The sequence below is a fragment of the Cervus elaphus genome, chromosome 1, assembly GCF_910594005.1.
Source record: "Cervus elaphus chromosome 1, mCerEla1.1, whole genome shotgun sequence".
NCBI lineage: Eukaryota > Metazoa > Chordata > Mammalia > Artiodactyla > Cervidae > Cervus > Cervus elaphus.
Genome location: NC_057815.1, coordinates 96,704,388 through 96,725,231, shown reverse-complemented (window position 1 = coordinate 96,725,231; position 20,844 = coordinate 96,704,388). Strand labels below are relative to the sequence as shown.

The following is a 20,844-nucleotide window of genomic DNA, read 5'->3' as shown; positions in this document are numbered from 1 at the left end:
CAATAAGAAATCAATACTCAGATCTTTGAAGCTATTTTCATAAAGGTCAACTTCTTAAAATATAAAACCTGTTTCATTTTCATATGTGAAAGGACAAGGTGATATAACTTTTAAAAAACTAAATATATAATATTTATATACATTATATATACTAACATTCTATTTCCATAAGTCAAAATATTTATACTAAGAATATATTCTCAGACACTCAAATAATAATTCTACATTCTATAACAGCAGATCTATCTCATCTCTGCCTTAAGCTTCTCCATCTGTAGTTGTTTGGGTTTAATGAGTTTCTCATGAATGACATGCATGTGTGCATATGCTAATATATGCATGTAAATGTACATGTTCATGTGAGAATGTGAGTGAACATGCTTTTTAAGAAGAATTTTTGTAATATGAATTCCATGTTCATGAGTGATTTTTCTTAACCTATTATTCCTAGGTCTGATTTTTTTTAAGATTTTGCTTTGTAGACTTAATAAACAGTTGGAGAAACTACTATAAGAAATTAGAAAATTGAAAATAGACAGTTAAATATTTTTCTCAGTTAGATTTAAAGTGGTTGACAGTGCCTTACTGTAAATGCAAGATTTTTAAAGTATGAATCCTATAGAAGACTTTGCCTTCCCCACAGCCGTTTTAAAGGCACCCTTGACCTCTTTGTTCCTCAGGCTGTAGACCAGTGGATTCAGCATGGGGATGACCATGGTGTAGAACACGGACGCCATTTTGTCTGTGCCCATGGAGTGGCTGGAGCTGGGCTGTAAGTACATGAAGATGACGGTCCCATAGAAGATGGAGACAGCAGTGAGGTGGGAAGCACAGGTGGAAAAGGCCTTCTGGCGTCCTTCAGATGAGCGCATCCTCAGAATGGTGACAAATATAAACAGGTAGGAGATGAAGATGACCAGAATAGAAAAGAGGTCATTGAAACCCACCACGAAGAAAATAACCATCTCACTGACGTAGCTGTCTGAGCACGAGAGAGCCAGCAGAGGAGGAGCGTCACAAAAGAAGTGGTTGAGCACGTGGCACCTACAGAAGGAGAGCCTGAAGACGTTCCCGGTGTGGACGCAGGCATTCAGGAAGCCGCAGAAGCAGCAGCCTGTGAGCAGACGGGCGCACGCTTTGGTCGTCATGGCGGCGGTGTAGTGCAGGGGTTTGCACACGGCTGCACAGCGGTCATAAGCCATTGCGGCCAAGAGGAAACTTTCTACGGTGATAAAGGCCACGAAGAAGAAGAACTGGCACAAGCCTCGTAGGAAATGGTTTTGTCTCCTGTGAGGAATCCTGCCGTCACTTTGGGAGTGACCGCTGAGGAGTAACCAAAGTCCACCAGAGAGAGCTGGCTGAGGAAGAGGTACATGGGCGTGTGGAGACGAGAGTCCAGCAGGATCAGCTCGGTCATCCCCAGGTTCCCAACCAGGGTGAGGAGGTAGATGAGAGAGAAGGTGAGGAAGAGCAGGATCTGCACTTCCGGGTCATCGGATAACCCCACAAGGACGAACTCAGTCACCTCTGTAGTGTTGTCCATGGAGATCAACTGGGAATTGTGTGGCTGCTCTGTAGCAATAAAAAACAGAATGAAAGTAGTAAATGAAAGGGAGTCTCCATGGAAATTAATTATCATGATCACTCTGTGCTTTATTTCCGTATTAAAATAACTTGTTTCCAGGAGTGTTTAGATTTAAAGCCTGACCACAATAGCTAAAATTATAAGTTATTTAAAGGTCATAGAGTATCCCAGTTAAAAGGATTTGGAGATAATGCATCCCAACCTCCTAACTTCATTTGTCACTCAGTCGTGACGACTCTTTGTGACCCCATGAACAGTAGCCTGCCAGGCTCCTCTGTCTGTCATGGGATTCTCCAAGCAAGAATATTGGAGTGGGTTGCCATTTCCTTCTCCATCCTAACTTCATAGAAGACTGAATTAAGGTAAAGACAAGAAAAGAAAGAATGTATGCTATTTCATCAGGTTGGTTGCTAACTAGAAGCGTTCTGGCTCCCAATTAAAAGTTTCCAAAACAAATACAAAAATTATTCTTTAAACTAAACTAGAGTAAACTTAGTAAAATAAATATGAAATTGGATTAATTTTACTTCAACTAACTTTTTTTGGCTTTCCATTGTGTCAAGAATAGTGTTGTATATAACTTAAAATGTTCTCACTATATTGTACAGTAAATAGGGTATATAATTTACCCCATAGTGGAAAACAGTAGAAATTTGTGCCCAGGGAATAAAGACATCTATAAAATAACAGTTTTTAACTTTTACTAAATTCATGCAGCTTCTAACTTTCACATTCAGATGTCCCTGATCTGGATTCATGTTATAGCCATATTAAAAGATGCAACTTCCAGCATCACCTTGTACAGAACTGATGAACTTCTTTTCTGGTGGCATGCAACATCACGTGTCTGTCAATTATCCCATCAATTCTTCCCAGCAGCCAATGAGGTTGGTATCACAAACTCAAAACTATGTAAGTTGTTAGATATTATAATTCAAACAGCAGGTTTGGTCTATCTATATTGGAGAGGTGGATGACCTAAGATATGACTTGCCAATAAGAGTGAAATCAAAGGATTGATAACATCATTCATGTCGTTTGTTTTCCCTGCAAACTCCTTCTACTATATGATTTTAAATATGGTGGTCTGGTAATAAAAATAAATGGAAAAAATAAATAAATAAATAAAACAGGGGAAAAAATATATGGTGGTCTGGGATAGACTCATTCACAAACATGAGAGTTTTTACTAAATGCCTGAAGGAAGTAGGGGAGCAGGCCTGGAGTCTACTTAGGGGAAGGGCACAGCCCAGGCAATGAACATGAAAATGTTAGTCACTCCCTGCTGTCCCTCTCTGCAACCCCATGGCCTGCAGTCTGTCAGGCTCCTGGTCCATGGAATTCTCCAGGCAAGAGTCCTGGAGTGGGTGCCATCTCTTCTCCAGTGGATCTTCCCAACCCAGGGATCAAACCCAGGTCTCTTGCATTGAAGGCAGATTCTTTACCCTCTGAGCCCCCAAGGAAGCCCATAGCCCAGGCAGAGGAAACAGCAAATACATGGCGCTGGGATTTAAAACATGCCAAGTAGTTCCAGGAACAGCAAGAAAACCAATAAGGCTACAGTTGGAAAGTGAGAGAAGTACAGCAGTGTGAAGCTAAAATGACTTCACACACTACTTTAAGTTATTGAACTTTAATTCTGAAAGAGATTGGAAAGCATTATAGGATTTGAACCAAAAGTGACATAATCCGAATTCTTTGAACAGAATCACTCTGGTAGGTCTGTAGGTACTTGAATTTAGCAAGATAAAGATGAAAGTTGCAAAAGAAATTATAGGCTATTATATTATTCCAGGTAAGAGAAGATGATTGCTTAGACCAAGGTGGTAGTGAGAGATAATAAAAAGTTGTTCAATTTTGGATATATTTCAAAAGTAGAGCTGACTGGATTTACTGATACTTTGCATATTGATGGCAGAGAGTGGGATTAATGCTGACTCCTGTTTTTGAATAGTGATACAAAGAATGATGGGAAAGGAGCAGATTCTTGGGACAAAGAGAAAAAGAAATCATCATTAAGCCTGAGATTCCTTTTGGCCATCCAAGTAAAAGGATTGCACTAACAGCTCTGATACAGAAGCCTGGAGCTCAGAAGAGAGGGCCAGATACCTCAGTTCAGTTCAGTTCAGTCGCTCAGTTGCGTCTGACTGTTTGCGACCCCATGGACTGCAGCATGCCAGGCTTCCCTGTCCATCATCAACTCCTGGAGTTTGCTCAAGCTCATGACCATTGAGTTGGTGATGCCATCCAGCTATCTCATCCTCTGTCATCCCCTTCTCCTCCTAGAGAGAGGATGTCTCAAATTAGATTAATTTGAACTTTCTTAGGCTTCCCTAGTGGCTCAGTTGGTAAAGAATCTGCCTGCAATACAGGAGATCTCCTGCAATGCTAAAGACCTGGGTTTGATCCCTGGGTCAGGAAAATCCCCCGGAGAAGGAAATGGCAACCCACTCCAGTATTCTTGTCTGAGAAATCCCATGGAGAGAGGAACCTGGTGGGCTACAAACCATAGTGTCGCAGGAGTCGGACACGATTTACCAGCTAAACCACCACCATTAAATCTCTTGGAAATTTCCGATGGCTCAACGTACATGTGTAATATTAAATCCATCACATTAAAACACCAAAAGGAGCTTTCCTGGTGAGTCAGTGGTTAAAAAAAAAGAAAAACAAAAACCTGCCTGTCAATGCAGGAGATGCGAGTTCAATCCCTGATCCAGAAAGATCCCACATGTTGCTGAGCAACTAAGCCCATGTACCCCAACTGCTGAGTCTGGCTCTAGAACCTAGGAGCCAGAGTACTGAGCCCACGTGCCACAGTACTGAAGCCAGAGCCCACGAGAGCCCATGCTCTGCAACAAAAGACGCCTCCTCAATGAGAAGCCCTCGAACTGCAGCTGGAGTAGCCCCTGCTCGCCACAGCTGGAGAAAGTCCACGCAGTAACAAAGACCCAGCACAGCCAAAGATAAACAAGTCAATGAAATTTCTTAGAAGTATCAAAGAAAGCATTTAGACAGACTAATACTAGGTTGCTATAAGGTCTAAAAAATGAAGAGATTTAGTAGCAAAGGGAGTATGGGAGAGGAGGTTACTGCCTCCTGAGATAGCTGACCTGTCCCAGGACACAGAGATATTTTGGCTAAACAAAGGAGGTAAAGAGAACTTTTGAAGGAAAGGTTAAGTGTGTATTGGGTTATGCTGATGGTTGACTGCAAATTTCAGAGTGGAATGATATCAGAAGTTGGGCAGGAGGGGAGCTGAGATCAGTAAAAGAGAGATACAGAGATGTGTGGGCTTGATTTCGTAGGAGTTGAGGGCTGATAGGACAACCCTGAGCTTCAAGCTGAGTGACAGTAATGAATGCAATAAGAGGTGAGTCCTCTGGTCTCAAGGTGAAGATAGGGGGTGGAAGGTGATTAGACAGGTGAGGGTCAGACCGAAGCATGGAGATTTCTGGGCAAAGGTCACTCCTGCAGTTAGTAGTATGAGACTCATTTATACAGAGCAGGGTGACTAGGATATCCTGTTGATTCCTTAAATACTGCTCACTTGAGTAATAGCGTGGATACAAATTTCTCAAATCCTGGAAACAAAATTTGTTCTAGGAATCAATATAAAACTCCCCATCCACTTTCTCCTCCACATGGGAAGTCTTAGGTTTCAGTACAACGTTCTCCTGGAGGAAAAATAAAGCTAAAGCTTGTTAGTCAAGATAACTACTATGATCACATTCCCTAAAAGGGAAAATTGAGATTGGAATAGTTTAAATAACTTGTTCAAAGTCAAGCAAGTTTATACTTAGCCAAGCAGAGACTCAAGGTCTTCCTGTGCTTTTCTCAGTGTCCCATGATAAATATACTTTGTAAATATATAGATATAAATATATAAAATATACAACATAAATATATAGAAGTTTTAATAGGACCTCTATAGTGTTTAGGTGAAAACTTTCAATTGTATAAAACAGATATAAGAAATATTCAAAGAACTTGAGCACCAGCTCTGAATAAATCAAAGGGTAAATGGCTTCCTTAATGCATTTTCTTGACTATGTCTATTTATGCAAATTTATGCACGCAGGAGATTTCATCCAGTTGATTTGTAGGCTTACCTGACTGCCTGAACAATACAACATGCAAATCCAGCACCTTCATACGTGAGTTGACCTCAAATCAGAAACTCAGTTGATGAAAGCAAGTAAACATTCTATTGTGATGCTTTTCTTTAGTGTTTGACCAGAAGGTTTAAAGTTCCCTAGCTGCAGGAAGAAACTGGAGGAAAAAAAGTGGTTTCAGCCTTGGAAGCAGTGCACAAGAGTTCTGCTCCCGGGTCTGGTGCTCACTCTTCCTAGATAAGTCACTTAACCTCTTTGAGCTTCAGGGTCTTTATCTATAAAATAGAAATAATAAAAAGGCAGTCCCAAACAACATCTTGTCTGAAGACTACTGCTATAAGAAAATTCCTATAATACTTCATACTTAGTAAGGAGTGGTCCTCACAATCATAGTCATCATCAGTGTTATTTAGGATAGTTTTTCCCCGGACATTGTTACTGCTTTTAGCAATATCACAATTTGGGGGAAGGTCATTGTTGCTACTGGACAACTATTAACAAATCGAAAGAAAAATAAATGGCCAAAGTAACTCTGATTCTTTGGCTCCACTTTCTAATATGAGGACAATTAGAATGATGTGGGAACCAGGAGGGAGTTATGTAGACATAGAATTCTCAGGGGACAAATACCCTATGAGGGCTATAAATCTTGTTATCTCACCTAACTAGGGAACATGTGATTGACCTGTCTATAGGGATCCAGCTCTGCTTGTTGAGGGAGATCGTGAGTGTATGTTCACTATTTGCAGTAATTCTTTTTATTGCTGTTTATTAGTTGCAAAGCCATGTCTGACACTTTATGACCCCATGGACTGCAGCACGCCAGGCTTTCCTGTCCATCACCAGCTCCCGGAGTTTATTCAAACTCATGTCCATTGAGTCAATGATGCCATCCAACCCTCTCACCCTCTGTCACACCTTTCTCCTCCTGCCCTCAATTCTTTCTGATGTTGCACTAATTCAACCACAGCATGACCTCCAGAGCTGCAATTTGACATAAATATTGGGGGACAGAGACACAGGCTCTGTCATTAAATAAGACATAGTGGACCCATGGAATTAACAGTTCACTTAATTCACCTTAAATGTTTGTACAATGAGAAGAAATATCAGCTCATTAAACTGTTTACTAATCCCAGATGGATATAAACTATAACCGTGAGACATGGGACTATATACTCATGCAAAATTAAATCATTCTTGCATACATGATGCTTAAGCTTAGTGAAGAAGATAGGCATCAAACAAGGAAATAACCTAAGCCTATGAATATATAGAGAAAAATATATATTTATATAGCATATATAACTTTGTGTATATGCATATATATGTAACATTATGTATAGGATAAGCAAGTAATTGTGCATGGAAAAATAAGAGAGACAAGAAGAAATCTGACTGGACAGAATGCTTTCTAAGGGAAAGTTAACATGTCAGCCAGGCCTAAAAATGACAAAGAACCAGTCTGGAAAAATCATTCCATGGAAAACAAAAGGCGCGGGATCACAGCTCCAAATTTCAAGGAAGTTGCCAGAATCTAAAAGAAGGCAATGTGGCTGCAGCATAGCTGGCAAGGCCTCTTCCTTAGCACTTTACATTTCAACACCCTCCCAGAATAAAACCCTAATAAAAGAAAGTAAAAACACCCATTCCCTAAACGAAAACTGTCATCAGGATTACTGGTCTGCGTCACTGCACCATAATAGGTGGGTTAACAGGAAAGCACTGATATCATCCTGCCAGAAGCAATGAAGTTTGGGATTCACAATTAGCTTGCAATTGGAAACTGTTTGTTCTCACTAACTTGGGAATCTGTATCATTGGGAGAAAAGCCATCACTATGCCTTGAAGAGTACCCATCATGTCAAAAAATTATAGCAAGTAGTTTTAAGAACCCATGATAGTATTAGTACTCTCTACTGTGTGAGCTGGGGATGAATGGGAAATCTCTCTACCTTCTGCTAAATACAGCTCTGAACCTAAAACTGTTCTTTAAACCATCTATAAAAAATTAAGTTATTGGTACATTGCTATAAAGGCTTCCCTGTTGGTTCAGCGGTAAAGAATTCAACTGAAATGCAGGAGCAGTGGTTTCGATCCTTGGGTCAGGAAGATCCCTCGAGAAGGAAATGGCAACCCACTCCAGTATTTTTTTTTTCCCAGTATTTTTTGCCTGGGGAATTTCATGGACAGAGGAGCCTAGCAGGCTACAGTCCATGGGGTTGCAAAAGAGTCAGATGCAGCTTAGTGACTTAATAACACATAGGTAAAAATCAAGTCACATCATTACATCTAGGGCACATATTTGACATAACCATGGGAGTATAGAGCCACAGGCTCTAACATTAAACAAGCAAAATGAATCCCAAACTTACTGCAACCCCTCATTCCTTAAATCTTTACACCATTATTAAGAATTATCCATTCGCTCAACTATTTCTTGATCCCAAAGGAGTATCAGCCAAAGTTTGTAGCCTAGGAAGACATATTCATTCAAAACTCCAATATTAGTCTTACTAGTCTCACGTGCTTAAGTTTAGTGGAGACGACAAACAGGAAACAAACGCACAGATAAGCATATAGTTATAAACTGAAAAAGGTGTCCATATGACAGTGAATAGTAAAATCTACTGTGAGCTGAATGGTCAGAATATTTTCTCAGGAGAATCAATGTCTCAGCCAATGCCCGAAAGATAAAGAAAAGCAGTATGGCAAAGACCACCCAAGGAAACAGAGAAGTTATGGGAAGGCCCCGAGTTGTCCAAGAAGCTGGCAGAATCTAAGGAAGACAGAGGGACTCCTGCGCAGGTAGCCTTTTCCTGGCAGTTTCCGTTCATTGTTTTTTCCAGAACAAAATCTGCATGCAACATTTTCTAATTTTGGTGTCAGGGTAATGCTGGAATGAGACAGAGATTAAGAATGAGATTGGAAGTATTTATTTCTCTTCAGTTTTTTGAAATAGTTTGAGAAAGATATTTAACTCTCTTTAAATATTTGGTAGAATTCATCTGTAACGCTATCTAATCCTGGACTTTTGTCTGATGGGAATATTTTTTTTTTATTCAGTTTCATTACTAGTGATCAGACTTTTCAGATTTTCTATTTCTTCCTGATTCAGTCTTAGAATATTGTATGTTTCTTGGAATGTTTCACTTCTTCCGGGTTGATGAATTTTTTGACATATAATTGTTGGTAGTGATCTTTTGTGGATCCTTTGTATTTGTGTGTTGTCTGTTGCAACGTTCTTTCATTTCTGATTTCATTTATTTGGGCCATTTATTTTTCTTAATGAGTCCTGCTAAAGGTTTATCAATTTTATCTTTTCAAAGAATTGGCTCTTATTTTCATTGATATTTTCTTTTATTGTTTTAGTCTTTATTTACTTTTGCTCTGATCTTATTTCCTCCTTTCTTTGGGCTTTGTTCTTCTTTTTCTAGTTCCTTTAGGTGTAAACTTAGATTATTTTTTTTGATACTTTTGTTTGTTTCCTGAGGTAGGCCTGCATTGCTATAGACTTTCCTCTTAAAACTGCTTTTGCTGACTGTTGGGCAGCTCGGCTGGTGGGTAAAGTCGGGAGGTCCCGGCCGGGGGCGCTGGTTGGAGACATGATTGCAATGCGGGCCTTAGGATTTGAGCCAAAGAAAGAAGAAATTAAAAAGATGATAGCTGAAACCGACAAAGAAGGAACTGGCACCATTAGTTTTGAAGAATTTTTTGCCATAATGAGTGTAAAAATGAGTGAAAAGAATGAAAAAGAAGAAATACTGAAGGCTTTCAAATTATTTGATGATGATGATACAGGAAGTGTATCACTGAGCAGTATCGAGAGGGTGGCTAAGGACCGAGGCGAAGATTTAACAGATGATGAACTTCAGGAAAGGCTGATGAGGCTGAGCATGACGGGGATGGAGAAATAAGCAAGGAAGAATTTTTTAAAATGATGCTAAAGACCACTCTTATTAATACTGTCTTCTGTGCCTTCTGGAAAGTTGTTAACAAGTTTGTATTTGTTGTAAGTTCCATAATAGCTGAATGTATTCATTTTCAGTGTTTAAGTTTATATACATAAACTGGTCTCTTGATGTCTAATCCATGTGAGCAGTTACATGTTGCTACCAACATGTTGTTAAATCTATAACATCAAGAAATAAAATGTAATGACTTCCTTAAACTATGAATCTGAAGAACAGTATTAATTATAAGTGCTATTTTTAGAGCCCCAGGTTCTAAAACTTAGATTTTTTTTTTAACTTATGGAAATTGGCCCCACATCATAAGCCAGTCATCACTTTCCCTATTATTTTCCTTTTGTGCAACTCTAAAAATGAACATTTGCTTTTTAACTGTTTATTCAGATATGTAAAGCCTTAAATAAAACTGGCAGCGTCAAAAAAAAAAATTGCTTTTGCTGCATCCTGTAGATTTTAGAACATTGTATTTCCATCTCCACTTGTCTCAAGGTATTCTTTTATGTCCTGTCTAGTTTCTTTGCTGGATCATTGGTTATTTAGAAGCACATTGCTTATCTACCATGTGTTAATGTTTTTTTTCTGGTTTCTTTCACAGCCACAATGGCATGACACTAGAAGCCACTGACAAGAAGAGGCTGTGAGGGGAAATAGGTCAGAGATAGGGTTGACCACAAAGAAGATTAGGAAAACTTATAATGAGTAATTGTGGACACGACTTAGCAAATCAACAGCAGCAGCAACAACGATTGTGGTAGTGGCTACATGACTCTACATGTGACCAAAGTCTTAAAACCATACACTAAAAAGTATGCATATTACTGTTTGTAAGTTATACGTCAATTTTAAATGGGGGCTATAACAAGAAATTTAACAAGTAATACCAATGAATGTACTGACCCTCAAAATATCCCGCTTAGTCCCACAGGAAGTCAAATTGCTTCCTCCTTGGAAAGTGGGGTGACGAGCTGTAGACGCCCTCATGCTCTCCCAGGAGGTCATCCCTGGGGAGAGAGATGTCTCTATAATTCCCTGCTGATTAGCACACATTAGTCTCTGAAATCCCACCCTGACTCCGGTCAACATCACTTCAGGGGAGCAGACTGCACGCTGAGCCCTGTTACCACCATTTATTAATCTGCATGTTAATAACGGCAGGCTGTTAGTCTGGCCGGTCCTCAGCTGACCTTCAGTCATCAGGGAAAAAGCCCCAAGGTAAACATTATACTAAGCAACCTTAAAATAATAACCTCTTAGTGTTTTATAGACCTTCCTTTATTTGCCATTTACAGAGGCAATTTTGTGAATTATGTGGGAGAAGTAATTTAATTATATTTATTTCACAAATAGGACATAAGCAGCTCCTGCAAGGGCACAGAAAGAATGCATGGTAGATTCAGAAGCTGACTGCATACTAGTGTTCTTTCCCTCATCTTCCCTCCCTTAGAGACCTGGGAGCATTTCTGCCGCTGCCTGGGAGATGACTTCTCTGACAGCATTTATGCATTATTTCATGGCTAAATTTCTGACTTCAAACTTACTATTCAGGGTTAACCATCCTATTTTGTCAAGGAGTAAGGTAAGTATCTATATTCAATATACACATTTAAATTTAAAATGTTTTAAACAAAAAGCTTGCCACTGAAATAGATCTACAAGCTAAAGGTAACCCAAAAACCCTGAACTTTCAACCCTCTACATCTGTGATTCAACTATTGGATAAATAGTAATAAGAAAAAAGAAGAAAAGGAGACTATTTCAACCTAAGCTGATATATAAGTTTAAGAAAATTAAGCAAAAGAATGGCTCACTGACCAGAGCGGGCAATTATACAGGCAGAGCATGAACAGAGGGTGATATATTGGGAAGCACCAAAAATTGAATGGACCTAAGTGGTGTGTGAGCAAAAAGCAAAATGAAGAGGAGATTACAAGGTCTCAAAACTCATCCTCACCTGGAGCTCTGCACACCATCATCCACCTTGCTCAAACCAGCATAGAAAACCACGATTCCCTTTTTTTTTTTTTTTTTAATTTTTTTTTTTATTAGCTGGAGGCTAATTACTTCACAACATTTCAGTGGGTTTTGTCATGCATTGACATGAATCAGCCATGGAGTTACATGTATTCCCCATCCCGATCCCCCCTCCCACCTCCCTCTCCACCCGATTCCTCTGGGTCTTCCCAGTGCACCAGGCCCGAGCACTTGTCTCATGCATCCCACCTGGGCTGGTGATCTGTTTCACCATAGATAATATACATGCTGTTCTTTCGAAACATCCCACCCTCACCTTCTCCCACAAAGTTCAAAAGTCTGTTCTGTACTTCTGTGTCTCTTTTTCTGTTTTGCATATAAGGTTATCATTACCATCTTTCTAAATCCCACATATATGTGTTAGTATGCTATAATGTTCTTTATCTTTCTGGCTTACTTCACTCTGTATAATGGGCTCCAGTTTCATCCATCTCATTAGAACTGATTCAAATGAATTCTTTTTAATGGCTGAGTAATATTCCATGGTGTATATGTACCACAGCTTCCTTATCCATTCGTCTGCTGATGGACATCCAGGTTGCTTCCATGTCCTGGCTATTATAAACAGTGCTGCGATGAACATTGGGGTGCACGTGTCCCTTTCAGATCTGGTTTCCTCAGTGTGTATGTCCAGAAGTGGGATTGCTGGGTCATATGGCAGCTCTATTTCCAGTTTTTTAAGGAATCTCCACACTGTTCTCCATAGTGGCTGTACTAGTTTGCATTCCCACCAACAGTGTAAGAGGGTTCCCTTTCCTCCACACCCTCTCCAGCATTTATTGCTTGTAGACTTTTGGATAGCAGCCCATGATTCCTTTTTAATAGTAATGTTTTATCTATCTTCTTCAGACTGTGCTGCACACTCAGCTTTTTGCTCATTGTTTTTCATGCATTATCTAACTTAATTCTCAAAATAACACCTGAGTTAGGTCTCCTTACTATCTTAATTTTCCAATTGAAGAACAACTGGTCCAGGAATGTCAGTTGATGACCAAAGACTCAGGCTGTTAACTTAGGGCTCTTCTCAGAGTCCAGACTCTATACCCAGTGCTATGTCTTCCCTTGAGAACTGCCTCTGCTGGCTGTACATGCCCCTACTCCTCCAGTTACCCCACTGCATACACTGTGTATGTAAGTCTCAGATTCTTCACTGTGCAACCTCCAACACTGAGTTTGGACCAATGAAGACAATAAATAATTTAAACAGAGCTAAATGAAGCTTAATTTAAATTTAGTAAAGACACATCACACTTGAGAAATGCTTTGTCTGAGAAGAGAATCTGACTTGCCACTAAATATTTGTGGAAATACAAATTACTCGTCCTCTTGTGTCTAGAGCGGGTCTTGGCATATAAACAGCAAAGAAGTGTATGAATCTAATAGGCTAGGAAAAAGCTGAACTGTCAGAGTTATTAATTCCAAAATGATCATGTTTTGACATATTTAAAATAATTTAAAACTGAAGACTTGATTCATTACAATCCCTCACTCAATACTTTAGAATTCTAGATGAATAATACACTAAATTTCGCTCTTAAGTCCATGCTTTAGGTGTGGAGAATCTTGAAGCACATATCATTTCTGTAATGAAAAATATTCATGCGATATAAACATTTAAGTTTCACCATTACAGCAATCTTAACTAAATTTGACACTCTATTCCTTTGTTTCTCTTTGCTCTAGGACATCTGATTCTTAAGTAACCCGGATGGAGAACACGACAGAAGTGACAGAGTTCATTCTCCTAGGACTAACCAACACCAAAAAACTACAAGTTCCCCTCTTTCTAACATTTGTTCTCATTTACGTGATCAATGTGGTTGGAAACATGGGCATCATCCTCTTGGTTCTCTTGGAGTCCCGTCTCCGGGCGCCCATGTACTTTTTCCTCAGTAACCTGTCTCTGGTGGACTTTGGCTACTCCACAGCTGTTATTCCCACAGTCCTGGCTGGGTTCCTTACAGGCGGCGGGGTCATCTCCTATAGTGCGTGTGCCGCTCAGATGTTCTTCTTTGCAGCCTTTGCCACTGTGGAAAATTTCCTCCTGGCAGCTATGGCCTATGACCGCTACGCAGCGGTGTGCAGACCCCTCCATTACACCGCAACCATGACGACAAGCTCGTGTGCTAGTCTGTCCACAGGCTCCTGTGTCTGCGGTTTCCTGAATGCCTCCATCCACGTTGGAATCACAGTCTCTCTTTCTGTGGGTCCAATGTGGTCCACCACTTTTTCTGTGATGTTCCAGCAGTCATGGTTCTCTCTTGCCCAGATAGGTATGTTGGTGAGATGGTTCTCGTTTATGTAGCCAGTTTCAACGTCTTCTTTGCTCTCCTGGTTGTCTTAATATCCTACATATTCACAGGTGTCACCATTCTGAAGATGCACTCCTCCGCAGGGTACCAGAAGGCCTTTTCCACCTGTGCCTCCCATCTCACAGCAGTCTCCATCTTCTATGGTACGGTTATCACGATGTACTTACAGCCCAGCTCCAGTCATTCCATGGACACTGACAAAACTGTGTCTGTGTTCTATACCATGGTCATCCCCATGCTGAACCCTTTGGTCTATAGTCTGAGGAACAAGGAGGTCAAGAGTGCTTTCAAAAAGATGATTGCAAAGGCAAGATTGTCATTTTAACATTTTAGAGTACGTAATGATCCAGTTTGACTCTTCTCAGATTTTTCCCAGGCACTGAGTCACATGCAGAAATGAAGTCCTGAATAATACCCTTATTTTTTTCCAAAGTATATTGTCTAGAATAAGGAAGCATTGTGTTCGGAAATCTAACAACTAAATGAGGATGGCCAAAGAAAGCATAAAATACTTTTGTTCTGCTTGTCAAAAAAGCATGTTAAGGACATTTACATGCTCAACACGCATTTTACCTGCCACATGCACAACAGCATACAGGTGAAGCAGGAAAGCAAGCAAGCCCATGACGAGAAGTGCATGCCTGTGCCCTAGAGACACACATACACATAGGAGGAGAAATTAGCAAGAGATGGATGGAGAGTGCTTGTTTTTATTAAAAATAATGTGAACAGTGACTTAGTGGATTAAAATATAAATTTATATCTAATATTACTTTCTTAAGTTGAATAACTGTTCTAAAAGTCCTAGTCTGAGAAAAAAAGTAATAAACTTTTGATGAAACTATGTGCTTATTTTGTTGGCATAGTTTACTGACAGATGTATAAACATACCATCTTAAGTGAATTAATAATCGTCTTGATCGAGTCATTTTATTAAGCTGCATTTTCACGTCACAGTCTTCAAAAGGATATAATAGACACAGTACAAGAAAAATGGAAGAAAAATAATATAATAATTTTTAAATTTTTTCATCCATGACTACCAACATTCACATTTTTTAAAAAATGCACCGAGATAGCAATAACATTGTGTATTTTTCTGTTTGCAGTTGCTTTAAAATAAATTAATGATGCTTATTAATTCCCTTTAAATGGTTTATAGCATTATATAAGTTTCACATCATTGTTGTTACTGTTTAGTCGCTAGGTCATGTCCAACTCTTGCAACCCCATGGACTATATGGCCCACCAGGCTCCGCTGTTCTGGGACTTCCAAGGCAAGAATACTAAAGTTGATTGCCATTTCCTTCTCCAGGGGCTCTTCCTGACCCAGGGATCGCACTCAGATCTCCTGCATTGGCAGATGGATTCTTTACCACTTGAACCACCAGGGAAATCCCAAGTTTCATGTATACAATGTTATATTTCCACTTCTGTATACAGTGCAGTGCATTCATCACTAAAAGTTTAGTTTCTACTCATCACCATACAGTTCACTTCCTTTAACCATTTCACCTGCCCCAGCCCTCTTCACCTCTAATAACCACTATTCTATTGTCTCTATTTATGTATTTGTTTTTATTTGGTTTGGTTTGTTCATCCATAAAGAGAATTAAAATTTACCACTGACTATAACATGAATGGACCTAGAGGGTACTATGCTAAGTAAAATAAGTCAGAGAAAGAAAGACAAATACTGCATATTTTCAAATACAAGTGGAATAAAACAATAAAACAGATAAAGGAAAATAACAAAATTGAAACAGGCTCACAGATGCAGAGACCAAACTATTGGTTACTAGTGTGGAGAGGCCAAGGAAAATGGACAAGATAGAGGAAGGAGATTAAGAATATAAACTAGGATATAATATAGAGCACATGGAACAGAGCCAATATTTTATAACTTTAAATTGAGTATAATCTGGAAACCTATTGAATAACTGTTGTATACCCATAACTAACATAATATTGCAAATCAACTGTACTTCAAGGCAAAATAATAAAATGAATAAAATAAAGAGTATCAATAGCCAAGCCATGCCTTGGACCCAAGACAACCCTTAAATCTACACTGAGTGGTTCCTAAGACTATGATCTGCATTGTTGTTCAGCCGTTCAGTCATGTCCAACTGCAACACGTAAGGCTTCCCTGTCCTTCACCGTCTCCCAGAGTTTGCTCAAACTCACATCCATTGAGTCAGCGATGCCATCCAACCATCTCATCCTCTGTCGTCCCCTTCCCCACCTGCCCATAATCTTTCCCAGCATCATGGTCTTTTCCAATGAGTCAGTTCTTCATATCAGGTGGCCAGTGTATTGGAGCTTCAGCATCAGTCTTTCCAATGAATATTCAGGGTTGACTGGCTTTAAGTATATTTAGATCAAATTTAATTTAACAAAATTTTCAACTTCACCTTGTCAAGGGTTCACATTGAAGTAAAAGATATGTGCATAGAGCATGTGTAGAAGAACTGGATCAACAGGGGCATGTCCATCAACAGAGGCGGCTCCGAGAGGAAGGCGTAGCATTGTGCATGGAGGACAGGCTCTGGGGTGAGGCACACACCAGTCTTCCATTATCTCCCTTAAGGCATTGTGAAAGTGAAAGTGAAGTCGCTCAGTCGTGCCCAGCTCTTTGTGACCCCACGGACTGTAGCCCACCAGGCTCCTCCGTCCAGGCTCCTCCGTCCATCTCCAGGCAAGAATAGTGGACTGGGTTGCCATGCCCTCCTCCAGAGAATATTCCCGATCCAGGGTTCGAACCCATGTCTCTTATATGTCCTGCATTGGCAGTCAGGTTCTTTAGAACTAGAGCCACCTGGAAAGCTCTCATTTTACTAGGCATATGTCCAAACCCACTTGAGAAAGAAATGGCAACCCACTCCAATATTCTTGCCTGGAGAATCCCATGGACAGAGGAGAACTGGCGGGTTATAGTCCATGGGGTAGCAAAGAGTTGGACACGACTGAGCGAATAAACAGCAAACAGCATGTCCAAGCCCACAGCGTGTAGAACACAAAGAGGGAACCAAGCTGTAGAGTTTGGATGATTATTTTACCTTTTTAAAAATTATAATGGCAACATGTTGATTTAACAAAAATGACTCAGTCAAGACAGAAATACTGATTCATTTAAGATATGATATTTAGGTATCTCTCAACAAAATGTGCCAAAAGAGTAGATACTTTCATTTTAAAAACTATAATTCTTCCTTCTATTCAGAATGTTAAAACAGTTATATCACAAAAGACATAATTGCTATTAGACACAATTTTATACTGAATATCTCAACTAACAATTTAAATTATTTTTATTAAAAACTAGCCATGCTCCATTTACCTCTGACGAATTTCCCATTCCAGTGTGTACGTGCCCATAATAATGACAGATCAAATACATCAGTACATAATTAGTACTTTACCACATAATGAATCAAATATCAGAAGTAAGTTTTGACAAACAGGTCCCAAATTTTCCAATGCTTTTCCTTAGCTATCTTCATTCAGGTATTGAATTTCTGAATATGCTTTCTTTTTACCAGAAATCAGACTTTTGAAAAGATAAGGGTGTCATCTCAGGAATTTAAATGCAGCGTGGAGCTTCAAAAATTGACTCATTGCTTGGGAAAATCTGAGGGGAATTAATAAAGGTTACTGTTCTTAACTGGGCTTCCCAGGTGGTGCTCGTGATAAAGAATCCACCTGCCAATGCAGGAAACAGAGATGTGAGTTCAGTCCCTGGTTCGGGAAGATCCCCTGTCTTAGGAAATGCAACCCACTCCAGTCTTCTTGCCTGGAAAATCCTGTGGGCAGAGGAGCCTGGTGGGCTGCAGTCCATGGGACCACACAAAGTTGGACATGACTGAGCAGCTGAGCACACACGCTGCACATCTGTAGTGTTAGATTCTGTAGGAAATGTTGCCTTCTCTGTGACTCGCATGAATGCGCCTCCGTGTTCCTCAGACCACAGACCACAGAGTTCAGCATGGGGATGAGCACAAGAGTAGAACACAGAGGCCACTTTGTCTGTGTCCATGGAGCGCCCGGAGCTGGGCTGTAAGTACCTGAAGATGACAGTCCCACAGAGGATGGAGACAGCGGTGGGGTGGGAAGCACAGGGGGACAAAGCCTTTCGGTGCCCCTGAGCTGAGTGCATCTTCAAGATGTTTACAAATATTAATAGACAGGAAATCAATATAATCAGAAGAGCAAAAGAGACATTAAAGCTCATGATGAAAACAAGAACCACTTCACTAACGTGTTTATCAGAGCTAGAGAGCCAGGACAGCTGGAACATCACAAAGTCATGGGCTGTGTTGGACTTGCATAAAGAAGGACCGAATATGGAAAGAGGCATTCAGAAAACTACAAACATAGGATCCCGTGGTCAGACATGCGCACACATGTGTTGTCATGGTGGCGGTGTTGTGCAAGGGCTTGCATACTCCTGTGTAGCAGTCATAAGCCACTGAGGCCAAAAGGCAAGGCTCCACACTTGCAAAGGCTACAAAAAAGAACACTTGAGCGGCACGTGCATTGTAGGGGACGACCTTGTCTCCAATGAGTAATCCAGCCGTTACTATGGGAGTGACAGATGAGGAGTAACCCGAGTTCGCCAGAGACAGGTCACTGAAGAAAAAGTGCATAGACGTGTGCAGACGAGAGTCCAAGGGAAGCAATGTGACCACTCCCAGGTTTCCAGTCACACTGATGAGGTGAATGATAGCGAACGTGATAAAGAGGAGGATCTACAGTTCTGGGGAACTGATCGGTCAAAAGAGGATGAATGGTGTCACTTCTATCTTGGTCTCCATCAACGCCATTTGAGAATTATGAGAGATGCTGTAGTAGTGAGAAATAAAGGGGAAAAGTGACAAACAGAAAGGAAATTGCAGTGAAATTTAAATGCATTATCATGAACAATTTCTACTTCAAAATCATTCTGAACTAATATTAAGAACTTTACATGTAAATGTGTGTATGAGTATGTGTGTGCCTCTGTGTGTGCATATGTGTACAATGTGTAGTACTATTATTTTTATTTTGCCATTAAAGGAGTTAAAGATTTGAGAGATTACACAATATTCTGCAATTCTATTGCTAGTCTAAAAAACTCAAGACTGAAGGCTAATTTTCATCTAATCAAAATCCAGGGGCTTTTAGTCACCTCACTGTCAACACATATAAAGGTACTAATAAATATAAAGATGGTAAAAGGTTAAATTGCTGTTAGATCTTGCTAATTTATTTATTTCCTTTTGTTCTCTGTGTAGTTTAAAGAATAGTCACTTCACACTTCTCCTTTTTTTACCTTTAATGAGAGACCAACTGTTAATGAACAAGAAAAAACATTGCTACCTGCTCAATCAGAGCACCATCTGTCTTATTTTTTATTCATCTTCTTTAGGGAAGCAACAGGAGTGTTCATAAGTACCACTAAACTTCTCACCAATGGAAATTTTGATATTAAGACTCCAATCTCAAATCACTATTTTAGAAAAAAGGTTCAAAACATCATTTCTATGCTCAAAAAACTCATAGTATGAATAGGCTTCCCATTGTTTTTGCATGAATTACACTTTTCACTGATAGTGTTTATGGAATAATTATCTCACTCCTTGAAGAGAAGGAACAGTCAGTCCTGAATAGTGAATGTGAAATCAGAAATTCAGCCATGAAATAATGCCTAAGTAATGATAAAGAAGCTGAACTGTAGGTAGTGGTCTAAAGACTCCGAGTACCTTAAGACAGTGAAAGATCAAGGACGAAACTCTAACAAGGACCCAGGAATCAGGACTAACAGGGACCCAGGAACCCAGGTTCAAGTCCCAGATCCACCATTAATTCTTGCTGTGCCCTTGGAGGCATCACCTTCTCCTAGTTTGTAAAATAAACATTGTGAACTCCCGTGTAGCTTACAGAGTTGTGTCTGTAAATAGCAAATAAGGGAAGGTCTACTGAAAAACTCAGCAGAGAGGGTTACCATTTTAAAGTCATTCAACATAACTTTTAACTTGAGGTGATTTCCTTGGCAATAAGTAGGCTCATAGCAGTTCCTTAGGTGGGAGGGAGACCTGTGTGCAATGACGATGATTAATATTCAGGTGAGTGTATGATGACCTAGGAGCTTGGCATGCAGTCAGGCATGATGTTACGTGGAGTGTTGTTGGTATTTCAGAGGCTGGTGCAGGGAACCAGCAGTGAGTTACAGAGACATGGAGCTCTCCGGGGATGCCCCCATGGGACCATCTACAGCTCCTCAGCCCACCTTCCCAGGGAAGAAGTAGCTGAACACCCTGTGGGGACCTTATTGCACATGAGTGTGCATGCATATTTTGGTATTACCGTTTTTTTTTTTCTTTAAATGCGTAATTGCAAAACTGCAAAATCCACAAATTTATGTGTATTATTCTAATAATTTAAATATGTATAGCTATCTAACCATTTATAGAACACTTCTACCATGTAAATAAAACCCACAGTTCTTTGTGGTCCACTCCTTCTAGCCACTGCCTCTGGAAACTACTTGTTTTGTGTATATAATTTTTTAGCAGTACTCCATTTTTTGGACATTAGATTGTTTGTTACTCAGTTGAGGAGCATTATGTTGGTTTAGGGTTTGGTGATTATGAATAAAGCTGATCTAAACATATACCCTAAAGAGATTTTCTGCAAATATAGGTTTTTATTTCACTTAAGTAAATATCTGTGAGAAAGATAGCTCGGCCATAAAGTAAATATGTGCTTAATTGAAAAAGAACATCAAACTGTTTTCTGAATTTATTCTACTAGCTGGTTCTCACCTACAATGCATTACACTTGTTTCCTAT

The 20,844-nt window shown here is 39.8% G+C and overlaps 4 pseudogenes; 2 read left to right on the top strand and 2 right to left on the bottom strand.

Annotated features, from left to right (window-relative positions):
• Window positions 1–616: 616 nt before the first annotated feature.
• On the bottom strand, window positions 617–1,543 carry LOC122677505 (annotated as a pseudogene).
• Window positions 1,544–9,305: 7,762 nt separating this feature from the next.
• Window positions 9,306–10,312, top strand: LOC122703350 (annotated as a pseudogene).
• Window positions 10,313–13,407: 3,095 nt separating this feature from the next.
• Window positions 13,408–14,339, top strand: LOC122677447 (annotated as a pseudogene).
• A 2,169-nt stretch (window positions 14,340–16,508) lies between these two features.
• Window positions 16,509–18,837, bottom strand: LOC122703344 (annotated as a pseudogene).
• Window positions 18,838–20,844: the final 2,007 nt, after the last annotated feature.